General features: G+C 42.9%; 1 protein-coding gene across 3 annotated transcripts in view; it reads right to left on the reverse strand.

Annotated features, from left to right (window-relative positions):
* LOC130556764 (testis-expressed protein 2-like) overlaps positions 1-10,541 on the reverse strand; it is a 36,746-nt gene extending 26,205 nt beyond the window's left edge. For all 3 annotated transcript variants that reach the window (XM_057338043.1, XM_057338042.1, XM_057338044.1), the window contains exon 1: positions 10,400-10,541. The gene's annotated coding sequence lies outside the window, so the exon portion shown is untranslated. The remainder of the gene's footprint in view (positions 1-10,399) is intronic.
* Between the last annotated feature and the right edge of the window lie 6,367 nt (positions 10,542-16,908).

The following is a 16,908-nucleotide window of genomic DNA, read 5'->3' on the forward strand; positions in this document are numbered from 1 at the left end:
CCTGATTCCAGCCTCTTCCTTCCTACTCTGTGTTATTCTTGTTACAGTGGTACCGAAACCCGGGAGTAATGGAAGGAAGCAGGAGTGCCGCGGCCGGTGGGATGAGTCCGCCGACCTCGCCGTTTGCGGAGGTGATTACATCCCTCACGGTGCTCCACCAGGAACAACACGGGGCCCTGTTACAGCTGCGGGAGGACCAGGACAGCCGGTTCCAGGCGATTCTGCGGGCCCAACAGGAGGACCGCGAGGCATTCCGGAGCTGGATGCACCGGGGGGCTCAGACGGGGGGTACCAGCGGACCGGCCCCACCGGACCGGCCCCACCGATCCACCTGATGCTGCAGAAGATGGGCCCACATGACGATCCCGAGGCGTTCCTGGAGCTCTACGAGCGGGCCGCCGAGTCCAGCGAATGGCCAAGGGACCAATGGGCCCTCCGGCTGATACCCCTTCTCTCCGGCGAGGCGCAGGTGGCGGCGCAACAACTCCCCCCAGAGAGCCTCCTGGTGTATGCTGAGCTGAAGAAGGCCATCCTGCAGCGGGTCGGCCGGAGCCCAGAGCAACACCGCCAGCGATTTCGGTCGCTGGGGATGGCAGAAGCCGGTCGGCCCTACCTGCTCTCTCAGCAGCTCCGGGACTCCTGCCGCAAATGGCTGGTGGCTGAGGGAAGCGGCGTCGGGGACATCATTGACAAGGTGGTACTGGAACAATTCGTCACCTGCCTGCCCCGGAAGACGGCGGGGTGGGTCCAGTGCCACCGACCGGCGTCGCTGGACTCAGCCATCCAGTTGGCGGAGGATCACCTGGTCGTGTGCCCTGGAATCGGGGAGTCTCTCCCAACGGTGTCTCTCTCCACACCTCGCACACTACCACCACCAACGAACCGGCCGGTACCCGCGCCCCGGACCCGGCCGCCTTTCCCAGGAAGAGGCCCTCCTCGTGGCCGAGGAGGGTATGGATCTGGACTGATGGAGGGGAGAGGCGCTGTGTCTACGCGGCCTTCCGGCATGGAGACCACGGATACCACACAGACTGTCTCGGCCTCCTCACGCCAGCCGTCTGTCTCACCCACTGCCGCCAGGGCGGCGGGAAGGTCTGGGCCGGCCTGTTGGCGTTGCGGGGACCCGGATCACTTCATCGATCGGTGTCCAGTGATGGAGGTGGGAACTCTAATCCGGGTCCCTGACACGCCACGGGCTGCCCCTGGTCTGGCTGGCCTGTACCAGATACCCGTGAGTATTGGTGGGGGTACCTACCAGGCGTTGGTGGATTCAGGTTGTAACCAGACCTCCATCCACCAAAATCTGGTTCGGCTTGAGGCAGGGGGTAAAAGCCGCGAGGTTCAGGTGCGGTGTGTGCACGGGGATGTGGTAAAATACCCCCTAACGAGTCTGCCCATTAAATTTAAGGGAAAAAAGCATAGTGTGGAGGTGGCGGTTAATCCTCACCTCAGACATCCGCTAATTCTGGGGACGAATTGGCCGGCTTTTCCTAAATTATTGGGATTACTTTGTGCGGACGTATCTTGGTTAAAGAGGAAGCATGGTAGGGGAGGTTGCGTGCACACGGGCAGTGTGGAACCGGGCCCGTCGGCACCTGACTCAGGGGAGGCGCGCGAGATCGAGAGGTTACTCCTCTCAGATCGGGATAACTTCCCCCTGGAGCAGGCCCAGGATGCGACACTGAAGCGAGCATTTGAACAGGTCGCATCCATCGACGGGCAGCCGGTTCAGCCTGCACGTCCCCTCTCCTATCCGTATTTTGCTATCAGGAATAATCGGTTATATCGAGTGACCCAAGACACTCGGACAAAAGAGGATATAACCCAGCTGTTGATTCCAAAGAGCTCATAGTAACCTATGGCAGGTCATTTAGGGCAGGGCAATACACTAAGTCGCCTCATGGCCCGATTCTTTTGGCCGGGCATTCACGACAACGTGCGCAGGTGGTGCGCGTCAGTTGGTGAATGTCTCGTTGATGCAGGTCCCCTTCGAGAGAATTGGTATGGACCTCATCGGGCCGTTAGAGCGATCTGCACGAGGCTACTGTTTCGCATTGGTCCTGGTGGACTATGCGACACGGTACCCCGAAGCAGTGCCGCTCCGTAGCATTTCTGCCAAGAGTGTGGCGGAGGCACTGTTTCGTATCATCTCCCGTGTGAGGATCCCCCGCGAGATCCTCACAGATCAAGGCACAGCGTTCATGTCACGTACATTACGCGAACTTTACAAATTATTAGGCATTAAATTGATTCGCACCAGCGTCTTTCACCCACAAAGGGACGGGCTGGTGGAGCGATTTAATTGCACGTTGAAGACTATGATTTGTGAATTCATGCACGAGGATGCCAAGAATTGGGATAAGTGATTAGAGTTCTAGACGTCCTGAAGGAGACTTGGGAGGACGGACCTTCATCGAGCAAAAACGAAATTCAGTATGTCTTGGACCTGATAGCAAAACTCCAGACACTGGTGCGGCTATCTCTGGAGAATTTGCTACAGGCCCAGGACAAACAGAGCTGTCTGTATAACCGGGGCTTTAACCTGAGAAAATTCATGCCGGGAGAGAAAGTGCTTGTATTGCTCCCAACATCTTCCTCCAAATTACTTGCAAAGTGGCAAGGACCCTTCGAGGTCACACAGCAAGTTGGTGATCTCGATTATGAGGTTATCCGATCAGATGGGGGGGGGGGCACGTCAAATCTACCACCTCAACCTCCTAAAAAATTTGAGCGAGGTGAAGCCAGTGATGCTGGCGATGGTGGTGTCCGCAGAGGAGGATCTCGGGCCAGAGGCAAATGTAAAACCACAATCCATTGCCCTGGCCCCAGGGGGAGACCACCTCTCACCCTCGCAGCTCACTGACCTGGCCCGCTTGCAAGCGGAGTTTGCCAACGTGTTCTCTCCCCTTCCTGGCCGAACGAACCTCATACAGCACCATGTCGAAACCGAGCCTGGGGTAGTGGTGCGTAGTAGACCCTACCGTTTACCTGAACACAAAAAAAGGTGGATCAGGCAGAATTAGACGCCATGTTAGATTTGGGAGTAATAGAAGAGTCCACCAGTGACTGGGCGAGCCCGATAGTTTTGGTGCCCAAAACCGACAGCTCGGTTAGGTTCTGCGTGGACTATCGCAAGGTTAACGCCGTATCAAAATTCGACGCTTACCCGATGCCGCGAGTCGACGAATTGTTGGACCGGCTGGGTGCTGCTCACTTTTATTCGACACTGGATTTAACAAAAGGTTACTGGCAGATCCCCCTAACACCAGTATCCAAAGAAAAGACCATGCCGTTTGGTTTACACCAATTCGGTCCACGCTCCTCTCCAGTGGCTCCACCGCATTAAGGATACCAACGCCCGAATCACCCATTGGTATCTAGCCCTTCAGCCCTTCAAATTCAAGGTGATCCACAGGCCGGGTGCACAGATGGCTGTGGCCGACTTCCTCTCCAGGCAAGGGGGGGAGGCTGCAGGCCGGATGGCTCCCCGGCCTGAGTCAGGCGGTGGGGGTATATGGCAGAAGGGGCGTGGTTTAGCGAAGTCTGCAGCGGGAGAGAGAGTGAGGAGACGAGCGGGGATTGAGTGTGGCAGACAAAAATCATGAACACCTGTGTCTCATTCCAGCAAGCGACAACCCGGAAGCGAGATGGAAAGGAATGAGTTTACGAGTATGAAAAGGAGAGTTAAGATTAGCGCGAGAAGCGCAAGTGTTATTTTGTGTTTAAGAATAAAAAGGCTTTACTTGCCAGCAGTAGTCATCCCTGATTCCAGCCTCTTCCTTCCTACTATGTGTTATTCTTGTTACAAGCACCTATTAAGATTTTTACCTTAACAGTTAAAATATGTCTCTCTGTCTCCCTACAGTTGTATTTTAAGTATGATTCATTGGCCAAATAAAATACAAAACACAAAATAAACTAAATTAATGACTTAATTTTTCAAAAAGCGTTTATAGTAAATTATTTTGGCCTTGATAACTGTGTAGTGAAAATTTGATATTGTGACAGCCCAAACCTGAAGTAATGCGTTTTATTAATATAACACTGGCTGTAAATACATAAACTTGTGTCAAGTACAATCTATAAATTACTCTATTAAAATGTCAAACTATCTGGGTAAAATTATGTCAATGGGCTCTATGCACGTGTTACTTCCGCGTGCTGTGTTGCTGTTCTACCGTATTTCAATGTTATAATGACATGTAAACTTATGAATGTATCATTTCAAATATGGTAGAACAGCACTACTATCCACTGTTGTGTCGCAATGTATAGTATCTGCTAAATTTAACTATTTTCTCAGTTTCCCATTTCTCTCTACTTTAAGTCTCCCCAACCGGAAACTGACGAGGGTTCTTCCCGTTAAACACGGAAGTAACGCGTGCATAGAGCCCATCCTTTATTGCCTAAATTGCCTCATAAGGATTGCCATTCTGTTAAACTTCTCCAAGTTAACCAGCACAGATTAGGCACGGTTCAGAAATGCCTGATAAATGCTTCCATTGTCTCAATTTACTAACCTTCAATTTATCTGCTTAAAGCAACACTAGGGAGTTTTTCGACCTTAAAATAATCTCTCTAAAATTATTTTAGTGGTAGGACAACTCTTAACTGGACGAATTTTACTGCCGCTGCTACCCAAGCAGCCCTCTATGGGCTGAAATCACACTTGTAACTTTGGTGAGCGAGTAGGTTCATAGGCCCCGCCCATCACCTGCTTCACGGCATACATCACGTTTTACTCGTAGCCTGGGTGAAGTTAGCCAACAACTAACAATAAAACGAAACAATCTAGTTCAACGCAAGTCTCCAAACCATCAACATTGGCAGAGCCAGCAAAAAAAAAGAGTTAACGAGAGAGAGTAATTGGACACGAGCCCGAACACGAATCAATATCTGACGGACTAACTGTGCATTCAGACCGCCGCCGTCGAGAGCGTCAAAGTGGCCGGAAGTCATTCATTTTCAATGTGAGCTGGCGGCGAACAGCGGCGAGGAGCGTGTTGGCCGTTGAGGAGTCAAGGAGAGTTGAAATCAGGTCAACTTTATGATAATGAGCTATGACGCGGTTCGGCGGCAACCAATCGGAACGTAGAAGTCAATCGCTTGAGATGATTCCAGAGAAAGCAGCCCTGTAAACTTTGGTTCCGACCACATTAGTTCCCAAGCAAAATGGAGGCGAAGTTGATAATTGCAGTGGCGGGTTTCTCAATCCTATACGACGCATCCCTGTTTGCATACAGGGACATAAATAAAAAAATGATGCGTGGACCAAGGTGTCTGAGATTGTTTGTGTTCCTGGTAAGTTGCTGATGATGTGCATTAATGTTATACATTTTCTGTAAATAAGCGGGAATTTCATGCTAACTTGAGCGCTAGAGCATGCAAAACAGTGTTACTGCTGCAGAATATTTCCGCTTTGACCAACTGCATTAAAGCTAACGTTACATTTCGACCAGGAGAGTTTGTAATTTAGGTTGCACACAAATTTATGTTAATTAAAGACCAAGGCTAGTAAATGTCTGCTATAATGTTGAAATTAGACTAGCACTTAACCATGAACACAAAAGCCACACCACACAAATGGCTTTTAATTGGTTTATTTCGTGAGCAAACGTGTAACTACAATAAAGTTCTTTCCACCGATCAATTTCTTGTGGTCAGTCTGCACAAGATCAACAAGCTTGTTTGCTTGCGGCCCCTTTAAATACAAGATAAGATTTCGATCTACGTCAGAGCGTCAGCACGCCCAAGACTCTTTCTACAGTGTTGTTGGCAGGGCGGCCAGAGCGATTTTTGACGCTCTCGACGGCGGCGGTCTGAACGCACAGTTACACTTGGTGGCGCGAGCTGCAAGAGGCAATGGGTTGCAAAACGGATAGAGACCTAGCCTTCCTGCTACTGGATTTGTAAGTCTTATATGTACATTTTTTTTACTGTCCTGTACTTTTGAGCTTATTGGTTATTAGGATGTGCTCAGGTTGTTTATTGGCGCACTAACGTTACTGGTTCACAATTTATAACCATAAGGTAGACTAGAGATAATGTAATGTTGCCAGGTCTCAATAGCTTACATAGCATGATCGTGCCTCGTCACGAATTTCGTGTTATGCTTGTAAACGATGACTACAAAACCACATTAAATGTTTTATGGTCAAAAGTTGTTGATTCCTTAGTTCATGCATGTAGACTAATGTCTACAGGTATCTAGACAGGTATCTGTAGTTAATATGATAGGCACTATTCCCATAACGAGTTGAGTGTAAGTTAGTGTTTGCACTCACGTGTATTGCGTTACCCATGGGGAAGCTTATACAGCGACAGTATTTACAACACTGATGACGGACAATTGCGCTTATCAACCACATGGGGGAACCATAAGCAAAAGTTCTCGTGTTGCTTTAAAATACTTTATATTGGATATGGGTTTTAAAAGTACTATGCAAGGTTCTCTGGGTGTTCGTCTTTTTAATCTATATTTAACCTTATGCAGTCGTAGTAGTGTAACCAACACAAAAACTTTAGGGTAATCTACTCATTCTTTAGTCATACACTGACTGGACTGTGCAGCACCGCATGCAGTCGAACACTCATTCTTTTTAAATTGATTGCCTGTCACCATGTGTACACTGATACAAACAATCAGTTTTATCTGAACAGAGAGCAGAGCTGAAGCCCAACACATAATAATAAGCCATACACATAATTACCATGGCACTGCTTGTTCGGAGGTAACTTGCAGGTTTATGATTTAAAGAGGCTGCGTTTACACTGTCAGTTTTTAGGATTGACAACTGCATTTACTCACAGGTGTGAGTCTGTAAATGTTTCGTTAACACAGCAGCTTACAGTTGCAGCTGAAATACTGTATGAATAAGCAACTGAAGTCAAGCCTGTTTTCTCAACTGTAACTCTGGTGATGGATGTAAAAATTAAAAACTTATTATGTTTGCAATCGAGTTGGTGCACAATAACAGTGTGCACATGATTCTGTCCAGAATATTGTACTAAATACCAGTTGCAACATTTGGATGCACACAGAATGTTTATACAAGACAGTTGCCATTGCACTCTGGTGTCTATGAACAGTTTCACCTGTTTGGTGTTGGAAGCTCAACTATGCATAACATTACAAAGCACTGCTGGGGCTTTGTTTTACCACTTTTTTCTTGTTACACTATTTTATGAAGTACTTTATAACACATAAAGTACTGAATAATATAAATTAACACTTACTATAAGGTTAGGGATTAGGCTTGGATGCTTAACTACGCATCATTTACTGTTATCACTATCATAAACAGAGGCAACATGTAGGCTATAACTATGACAATTTTTGTCAGCAGCTATCTCTGCCTTATCTTTACTGTTTGGAAATTTCGTACATCCTCCCACAAAGAAAATTTCATGTTTGTTTTACAGTCATGTCCGTTCTAGTTAACCTTGCAAGTTAACCTTTGTATGGTGACTTAAAAAAATATTTTGGTGGCAGAAATTCCAACTGCCACATATGCTGTCAAGGAAGTATAATTTACTGAATCCAGAGCAGAAGTTCCTTACAAATATAAGAAAACCTACAACTGTTAGAAGCAATACATGTTTTTTTGTAATTGTTAAAATGTATTATAATAATAGGTCTACTGATTACATAGGTCTAATGGTGTACTACATTATAAAGCCATATAAAGGCAAAACAATTGACCTGAAAACTATTTTTCGCCCATAACAGGTCCCGAACAGGTCTGTCAAGTAAAGCTACATGCTTATACTGTACAACATCAGGGGGCCGGTTGCATAATCAGCTTAGACTAGTTTTACTGGTCATAACTTATTTTAAGTCGGTTACATAAAAAAGTAGACTGGACTATTTGAAATCTGAAAAGTAAGACTGATTAGTCATAACTAATTGCGAGTCAGTGAGACTAGTTGTTAAGACGCAATCTTAACTTAGCGGCTATGTTTACGTAACTGGCCCCAGGTTGAATTGAAATTGAAATATTTTTACTTTGTAACACCATTTCATGAGGGCCATTATATTAGCTCCAAAAAAATACTGTAAAGTGATTACTCTTCAAAGAAGCAACTTAAGTCTCTTTAGTAGTAAAAATTTTGGCGGTAAAATCGGATAACCTGACAGTGATTATAAATGATTGTAGTCTGAGCCGGCATTAGACTCTAGTGGGTGAATAAATGTTGTGTGAAGCAATCTTTTTGTAAGAAAACATTAATACTTTGTAAACCCCAAAAACTGTCTTTCTGTAACGCTATATGTATACTTTATGCACGCTGCGAGAAAGCAGAGTTCCAAGCATGAATGTGTGACATAGGCAAGTCATGAAGCTCATGGGAGATCAAGTTGGCAAATATAGGTAAAAAACTTCTAATTGTTTTTTATTGTTATTTACAGTTGTGTTCTTTTGCATTTGAATCCGTTTTGTATTTACATTTTTAATATTTATATTTAGTTGTTTTAAAGTTCTCAAACTTTAAAGTTCTGCTGTCAAAAAGAGGACAACGGTGTAGTTTTTACGATCTGTTTTTGTAATAATTCAATACCATGACAGTACCTTATACCGTAATAAAAGGTCCAGCAATTTTCGTGAACATTTGATAACGTCACATGACTAACCTGGGGTTAAAGATACCATATACATTTGTGATTTATATCTGACTAAAGGTTTCTGAATTGAAAAAATACAAGATGGGCCTAGATTTAATTCTTCTGGAAGTAATTGGATTGCTGGAAACTGAAAGCCTGGCCACTGGACAGGTAGTGTAGTCCCGCCCTCAGGCCGAGACATATGTAATGCAGAAAAGAGATGTCGTTTGAAGGGGGTGGGGAAGTTTCTGACTCTGATTAAAGTCCCAGTGAAATAAAAAATTACAATGCCTATTTTTTATGAAATATTTCAGCGTTTATTGTAAATAGTTTATCAATGTGGGCATTTCTCTTTTGAAAAATCGTTTGCCCTCATAACCTTCAGTTAAAATCTGAAAATGCGAAAAGGAAAAAGGATCGCAACTTCCGATTCACAGGACATTAAATAATAAGAGGGTACATGAAAAAAAAGACATGCATGGATAAATCAGTTATAAAAACGTTGCTCTAGTCTAGAACAACCATGCTACACTAAACCTTTATAAAAGATCTTTCCTCACAAGCACTTGGTCCTGCTGGCTTTTTACACGAAAATCTAACAATCACTTATTGTTTTAATCAAGTGACCGCCCTAAAATGTAGGAGCATTGAACACCAGAGACACCTTAGCAGCAATAAGTACTGTAAAACCAGGAAGTAGCTGTGTAAATAGTCCATTCCAGTGATGTCAGCAATCTGCTCAGTTGTTTCATGCTTGTCAATAATTTTACTTTCGGAAAAAAGCTCATTTTCCACTAACTCACAAAGCTCCAAGAATATAAAAAATAATGACAATTACACTAGGCAGACATGTAAAAAATGCCATACACAAAACATTGTAACTAGGAGTTTACTAAACTATGTGGTTTCCATGTGTGCCTTTATAGTCACTAATAAAATAACTTACATAACAGATCTTTTAAATTATTGAATGAGTTTTAACATTTGAGTGTTCAATTTGACATGGTCCATAGATAACAAGGGCATATTTATATACAAATATGTTTTGTAAATAAATAGCTTGTTTTATTTTTAAAATGACATGCGTTATATTAAAAAGGTGTGGTGATCAACAGGTTAAAATAGACTACTGCTGGGGAATATCTTTAATTCTTTTTGACAAACCGTTACAAGGTGATGTGAATTACAGTTCCATACTGTCATAAATCCACAGGCTTCTTCTGACAAACATCAAGACTTAAACCTTACCCTCAGCTTTTCATTCACATCTATACCGTTCATTTGATTATTTCTGCGTCTGACATGTGTAGTGTCTGAGCTTCTCGCTATTGAGAAAGCTTGTTGCTTCACACCACTACATCAGGATTCTAATCAGATTAATGTTCCTGCCCACACCTACCAAGTATCAATAATTATAGATTACCAAATATTAACGAAACACATGAATAAAGATGTAATGTTAAAATCACGATATAATCATTCATAGTTAACTCATTTCTTTTCTCTAAAGTAGACAGTCTTATATCTGCTTAGATTTTTATTGTAATATAACAGACGATTGAAAAATATAACATGAGGTTTGGAGTAAAAGCACACGGTTTAATGACATTAAGCGACCTTTAATATCAATTAAAATACAGCCTCAAAGAGTACATTTATATTTAAAACCTAGCGTCTACGACTATGTTAACGAAACCACTGTTTAACAACACGGAAGACTTATTTTTGTGTTGTGCCCTGCTTCACAATAATTTGGTTCGAAATCAAAAACTTTCATTTTGAATCATCAAAATGTCCTACCTTTTGATCTTTAACTTCATCATCTATCTTCTTATTAAACGCTAACCCGCTGTCCAGTTCACGATTCCTCTGTAAACAGAAAATTTGTTCGGTTCAAGTTTTTAATCTGTCACATGTCATGGACAATCCAGTTCCTGATAAAAGCGACACGGATTGACTCTATCCAGACCTGACTAATCGAACCCTGCAGCGCCAGATCAGTAACAGCGATTGACTTGAGAAATCAATTCATATACCAGATAATTTTGGGGGGTTTTAAAGGGATACTTCACCCAAAAATGAAAATTCTGTTATCATTTACTCACCTTCGAGTTGTTCCAAATCTGTATAAACACAGAGGTGAGATATTTGGAACTGATGAACACAGAGAAAGATATTTGGAAGAATGCCTATAACCAGAAAAAACACAATAAGTCAAAAGTGCTCCAGAACTGTTTGCTGTCCTACATTCTTCAAAATGTCTTCTTTTGTGTTCAATAGAACACAAAAAATAGGCCTATAAAGTAATTTTTCCTACTATGGGAGTCAATAGGGGGCAAGATCTGTTTGGTTAAAAGCATTCTTCCAAATATATTTCTCTGTGTTCATCAGAACAAAGACATTTATACAGATTTGGATCAACTCAAATGTGAGTAAATGACAGAATTTTCATTTTTGGGTGAAGTATCCCTTTAATCGCAAAACCCATTGCAATGTTAAGCATAATACTAATAATACTACTAATACTATATACTATAGTACAGTATACTACTACTAATGATAATAATCAAGTCTGAAAATCAAGCTGAAGTCATTTTTGTGATTAACTGTTTTCTACAGTAAGTCATCCAACATAATGTAAAGTGAATAATATTCAGTGAAAATATAATCTTGATATCTTTAATATCGACTGAGTAATGCCATGCAGGGCTGCATAGGCCGATTGGCATGGTAGCCTACACTTTCTAACATCATCAAGTTTGGACTCAGAGGAGGGCCATTTGGGGCAGGGCCTGGGTCATATTTTTCAAGTAATCCTAAAGAAATTGATGATCTGGTTCACTTTGTGGTTACAGTGTGACAAAGAACGTTGATTCCCTGTAGCCTGGTGTGGAGCAGCCTACAATACTCCATCCTAGGTCTGATAGAAAAACATACAATTTATCATTCCTACTTAGTATGACTTGCCTATGAGCTAGCACCCTGTAGTTAGCAAACCTCTTTCACAACTGACAATATTTTAGGTGGTCTTTTATTTATGCTTGAGTTTAAATGATCCCATTTCTTTGCCATTTCCAGGTTGGCTTCTCTCTCAAGTGCATACAGAATGTGACAATAGTCTTTTTTGTTTCTATTACTGTCAAAGTTGTAGTCATGGAAACGTATGAGGTGACGCAGTTTGCATACATATGTGTGGGGACAGCGACATTCTTTTGCACAATGGTCTGATTTTATACAACTGTGCTACAATTTGTTTTCTTTGACATAGACCTTCTGTCTTTCCATGAACTTTAGACCAAAATATCAGCACATGAATGCAGCTTTCACCACTTCTTTCTTTTATTATTTTTTGCTAATAAGCTTCTAAAATTACATTTTGAGTATTAAAGGGGTGCTATTATGTTTTTCACATTTTGAACTTAATTTAGTGTGTAATGTTGCCGTTTAAGTATAAAAAAGATATACAAAGTTACAAGGTCCACTCCAAATGAAGATAATACTTTTTAAGAATAACAGCAAACTGCTCGTAGGAACTACACTGCAATTCTTCCTGATGTTGTAACAATGGCACCCATGGAAACACAAAAAAATGGCAAGGCCTGGTTGAGCTGTCTTGATACTAGTATGTTGCAGCAATGTCATGGAATTAGACTTTTTAAGCCTCTGTTTACCACTCATAGATTCGGCTACACCAGTTCTATGAAATTATAACAATGAGTTTCATTCTGTAGCAATAAGCCCTATGCCCTTATCTTGTCCAGGGGTTTATTATGCACTGTGAAAGCTATTCTGTGAAATTGTACTTGTGAAATGTATTTATTATTCTATGTTCCGACTGATGGCAAAAGGTCTGATGCTGTTTGATCAACTTGTAGACCAATCCCAGTTCATTTTGTTTCCAGGTGGACTGTTAAAGAACGCAACACACCCATCTTCCGGACATCCAGTAAAATTTAACCAATGAGATGATGAGTTTGAAACTCCCGAAGTGTTTCCAGTAGCAGCAAGTGTGATATGGGCATTAGACATTCTGCCAAGACAATTTGTGAGCATGTCATCTGAGACTAGGACTGAATGATTATGATTGATCCAGCATAATACAAGTGAAAGTGGTTGGTACAGCATGGGAGTTGTGCGTTCACTGCTTATAAGTGAGGTTTACTTACTGCACAGTCACTGGCCTCCAAAGATAATAGATATTAACAAGATGCGCCACTGCATAACAATAAAGGGGAGTAAATGCAATGCTCAATATGAACGCTTTAGTGAAGGAAGTCCCGCCTTCCAGTAAAAGAGTCTATCCACAAGTTTCAGGAGGGCGCTACTGTAGAAGTGAACGTGGGTACAACTTCCGGTGAAGTGGCGGAAGTAGTGTATTGCACCTTGAATAACTTATTCTAATGACAGAAAATGAGACTGTGATTCATATCTTGAATTGTAATACAGTTGGTTTCATATTAAAAAATCATTTCGAGACTGACGAGTAACACCTGCTGTTCCTGGCTGCACTTACAAACAGGCTAAGCTTATTTCACGTCGTATTAAGAAAGAGCGCTTCGCACACAGATCTAAAGTCAAGCTCATGTGAGGGACTGTTCAGTTTCAAAAGACAATCTTCAAAATGTGGACCGCTTATCTCAAGCAATTAGATAATGAACATTAAACATCACTTAGACTGAATGTGCTCATGTTTAAAAAAAAGTTTGCAGTTTTAAAAGGGAGTTTCATGTAATCATCAACACACTGTATATGGTCGTCAATAAAAACACGATACAATAAACTGGATTTACAAGGTTTCTTTCCTGTATTTTACCGATTTTTTGTCAAAAATCTGTTGGAATATGTCACATCCTGTGGACTACATTTCTCATATGCTTGATGTAAAGTAGCCTAGGTAGGCCTACTTCTTTCACTTACCGTCTTATAAACAAAACGTAGAGAGAATGATTCAAAATAGAGAGAATGATCTTTAGTATAATGTTTACCAGATTAATGGCCAGCTGACGATACAGCAGCTTTATGATATGTGCACGCAGCCTGTACGTGTCGCTTCCAGTTCGCTTTTAAATAAAAAAAATTTACCACATCTTTAAATAGCACACAATCGACAGCATGTAAAGAAATTTAAACCCCTCCATAATTTTCAAATTGCTCGTTGGTTTAACGTTACTGTCACAACACCCGAATCAATAAAGTTGCTACATATCCATCATCCCATTCCTCTATAAAGTAGTGGACAGAATGCTGATGTAGTTTATAAGTGCTGTCAGTGTAACTTTGTAACTTTGACATTAATAAACTTCCCGTTAAGTTATCTAATTTCCATAAGCAAGCTTTATTATATTGGTTATTGGTTTATAAACACAATTTCTCTCCCCACAAATGCTTAATTTGGAACAATAAAGATATTAAATATAAGAATTAAAAAAAAATTGGACTATTGGGTGAAAAATAATATTTTGTTGGTGACGCAGTTATTTCATAATAACGGCCATTTACAGTCATATGAAGAATCCTTAAATAAATTTCAACTTCCTATATCGACTAAAGAGTATGCAGTTGTCTTTGATGCTATACCCTCTGGACTTATTCAGTTAATCCGTCCAGTTGTTATTGATTTTAATATAACTCTTGATTTTACTTTAAAACTACATGGCGTTGGTATTACTGACAAGAGGTGTATCAACATTTTTCTGAGACGAATAAGTCGGTCACAGAGGATACCCTTGGCTAAAAGCATTTGGAGTCTTTCAAAAGTCTTTTATGATATTGAATGGGAGAAAGCTTTTATGATTTCTAGATTCGCTTAATAGGACTAGGTGTTATAATCCCACTATTTCAGCACAGTTGAATTGCCCAATAGGACATTTCCCATGCCTTATGCATGACAGGGGGGAAGCAGTCAAGAATATGAATAGAGGAAAGGAGGTCTGAGGTTTCACTGGTTCGTCGGGCAGGCATCCTCTGTGTTTAGGGGATAAATGATTATAGAAATACATAGCATACTTACCTTTCCTTGTCATTATCAGAGAGATATCTCATGAGTTGTGTGTCCCACTTTCATCACATCCATTATCCTGGGTGAAAGATGCCTTTTGGTGAGGTGATGCTGATAATGCCCTTTGTATGGTTCCCATCAATGTGACACATCATCATTTGTGCACCTCAGCCTCATTGGGTGTTTCGGCCCTTCATCACAAGATAAAATCAGCCAAAGGAGGCCCACCGCAGGTTGATCAGACCTGGGTAATGGGTATGTGTCGCATTGTTACAAGGTCATCTGGCAGCCCATGCTGTGTCCATCCGCCTAAACCACAGCCATTGGCTTCTTCTTTTTGCACCACTGGCCAGTTCTTGATTATCCTCCACTGAACCTGTCCTCTGAGAATGAACCTATTTGTCAGCTATGGTGACCTCTGCATTTAACCCGTCCAGTGAGTAGTGAACTCACGCACTGCAAGTGGTGAACACATATACACCAGAAGCAGTGGGAAGCTATCACTGCAGCTCAAAGGCACCACAGTCCTTACTGAGAATCGAACCGGCAACCTTCTGGTCACGAGTCCGACTCGCTAACCATTAGGCCACGACTACCCACACCGTTAATGCGCGCTCAGTGCCCCCGGTCCTGTATGGCATACCATTACAACACATTACCAAAATCAACGCAACCATACGCGCCAACCCGTTGGCTAAGGCTGTTATAGCCCCACTGGCTCCGTTAATGCAAGCTCAGTGCCCCCGGTCCCGTATGGCATAACAATACAACACAACACCATTTTATTACGTGGTCACTTGGGCCCATATTGCCCATATTGCGTCCTTCCGTTTCAACCACAGCCAGTGGCTGCTTCTCTCAGCGACAGTGGCAAGTTCTTTGACTACCTTCCGTTAGGCCTGTCCTCTGATCCCCACTTTCTTAAGTAGCCTTGTAGTGGAATTGGAAACAAAGCCCCTGCAGCCCACTTCCATCGGGAACACTTTCGCTGTCCATCCCCAATCATCAGCCTCCGGTGCCAAGTTGGCATACCGGAGATTCTTTCTTTCAAATGCTTCGTTAATGGCCTCTTCCCAAAGTACAGTCAACTCAACTACGAGGACTGTCCTACTGGAGCTGCACCACAGAACCATGTCCAACCGCAGGTTGGTCGCTGCGATTTCCAAGGGGAAAGTAAGACTGTGGTTTAAATCAACTCGCATTTCCCAATCCCTGGCTATACTCAGCAGACCTGAATCTGGGGTTAAGGGCTTGGCCCGCGGTTTCTGCCCCTCCCGAATAAAGGGTTGCCTTTTTAGCGAGTTAGCCTTGGCGTTTTGGGGGATGGCATTTGCTGCCACTCTCTTGGTCTCTACTGCTGCAGCCAAGCACTTTAGTACTTGATTGTGGCACCATGTGTATCTCCCCTGTGTCAAGCTCTTCTTACAACCCACAAGAATATATTTGAGGTTTTCTGGAGCTGCACATTGGTGGCAGGCTGGATCTTGTCCACACCAAACATGCAGATTTGTTGGTGAGGGCAGCACATCATATGTAGCTCTTATGATAAAACTTAGCCTGTTTGTTTCCATACTCCAAAGCTCACTCCAAGTGATTTTGCGCCGTTCAATGCCTTCCCACCTCATCCAACGGCCTTGATGGGCTTGAGAGACCGCTCTGGCGCATCTACTAGCTTCCTCTTGATGCCGAACATCCTCCACTACCAGGTGACGCTGTTCCTTTGGTGTCGCTTTTCGCCACATGGGTGTGGTTGATGCCAAACCAAGTCCCCCTCTGCCTTGTTGCACTTGTCCCACGATGTCCTTATGTCTGAGGGCTGCCTTTGCATCTCCTACCGCTGTTGTGGGTTCCATTTCCTTCCTGTCGCTACTGTTGGAGCAGCATCTCTTACACAGGGATCACAGGATTCTTTGAGCATCATCTCTAACCTTGTTTTGGTGCATTTATATTCCTCCAAAAGGTTTGAAATGGGAAGAGAGAGAGAGCTCCATTCCCATACAGCCCTATGTTGCTAAGGCATCTTGGTAGCCCAAGCCATTTCCTCACTTGTGTACTCACCAATCTCTCCAGGTTATTGGTGTGAGACACTGTGAGCTCATACATAGAAATTGGCCACATCAGGTGTGGCAACAAGCCAAATTGGAAGCACCAGAGTTTCAGCTTCCCAGGAAGAGCTGTATTGTTAATTTTCTTGAGTCCACTGGCTGTCTCTTGCCTGAGTTGTTCCACCTGTTCGGAGTCTTTAAGGTCTGCGGTGTACCACTGTCCAAGGCTTTTGATGGGCGTTTCCATGACCGTTGGTATGGGCTCA

Source organism: Triplophysa rosa, linkage group LG7 (genome assembly GCF_024868665.1).
Source record: "Triplophysa rosa linkage group LG7, Trosa_1v2, whole genome shotgun sequence".
NCBI classification, from domain to species: domain Eukaryota; kingdom Metazoa; phylum Chordata; class Actinopteri; order Cypriniformes; family Nemacheilidae; genus Triplophysa; species Triplophysa rosa.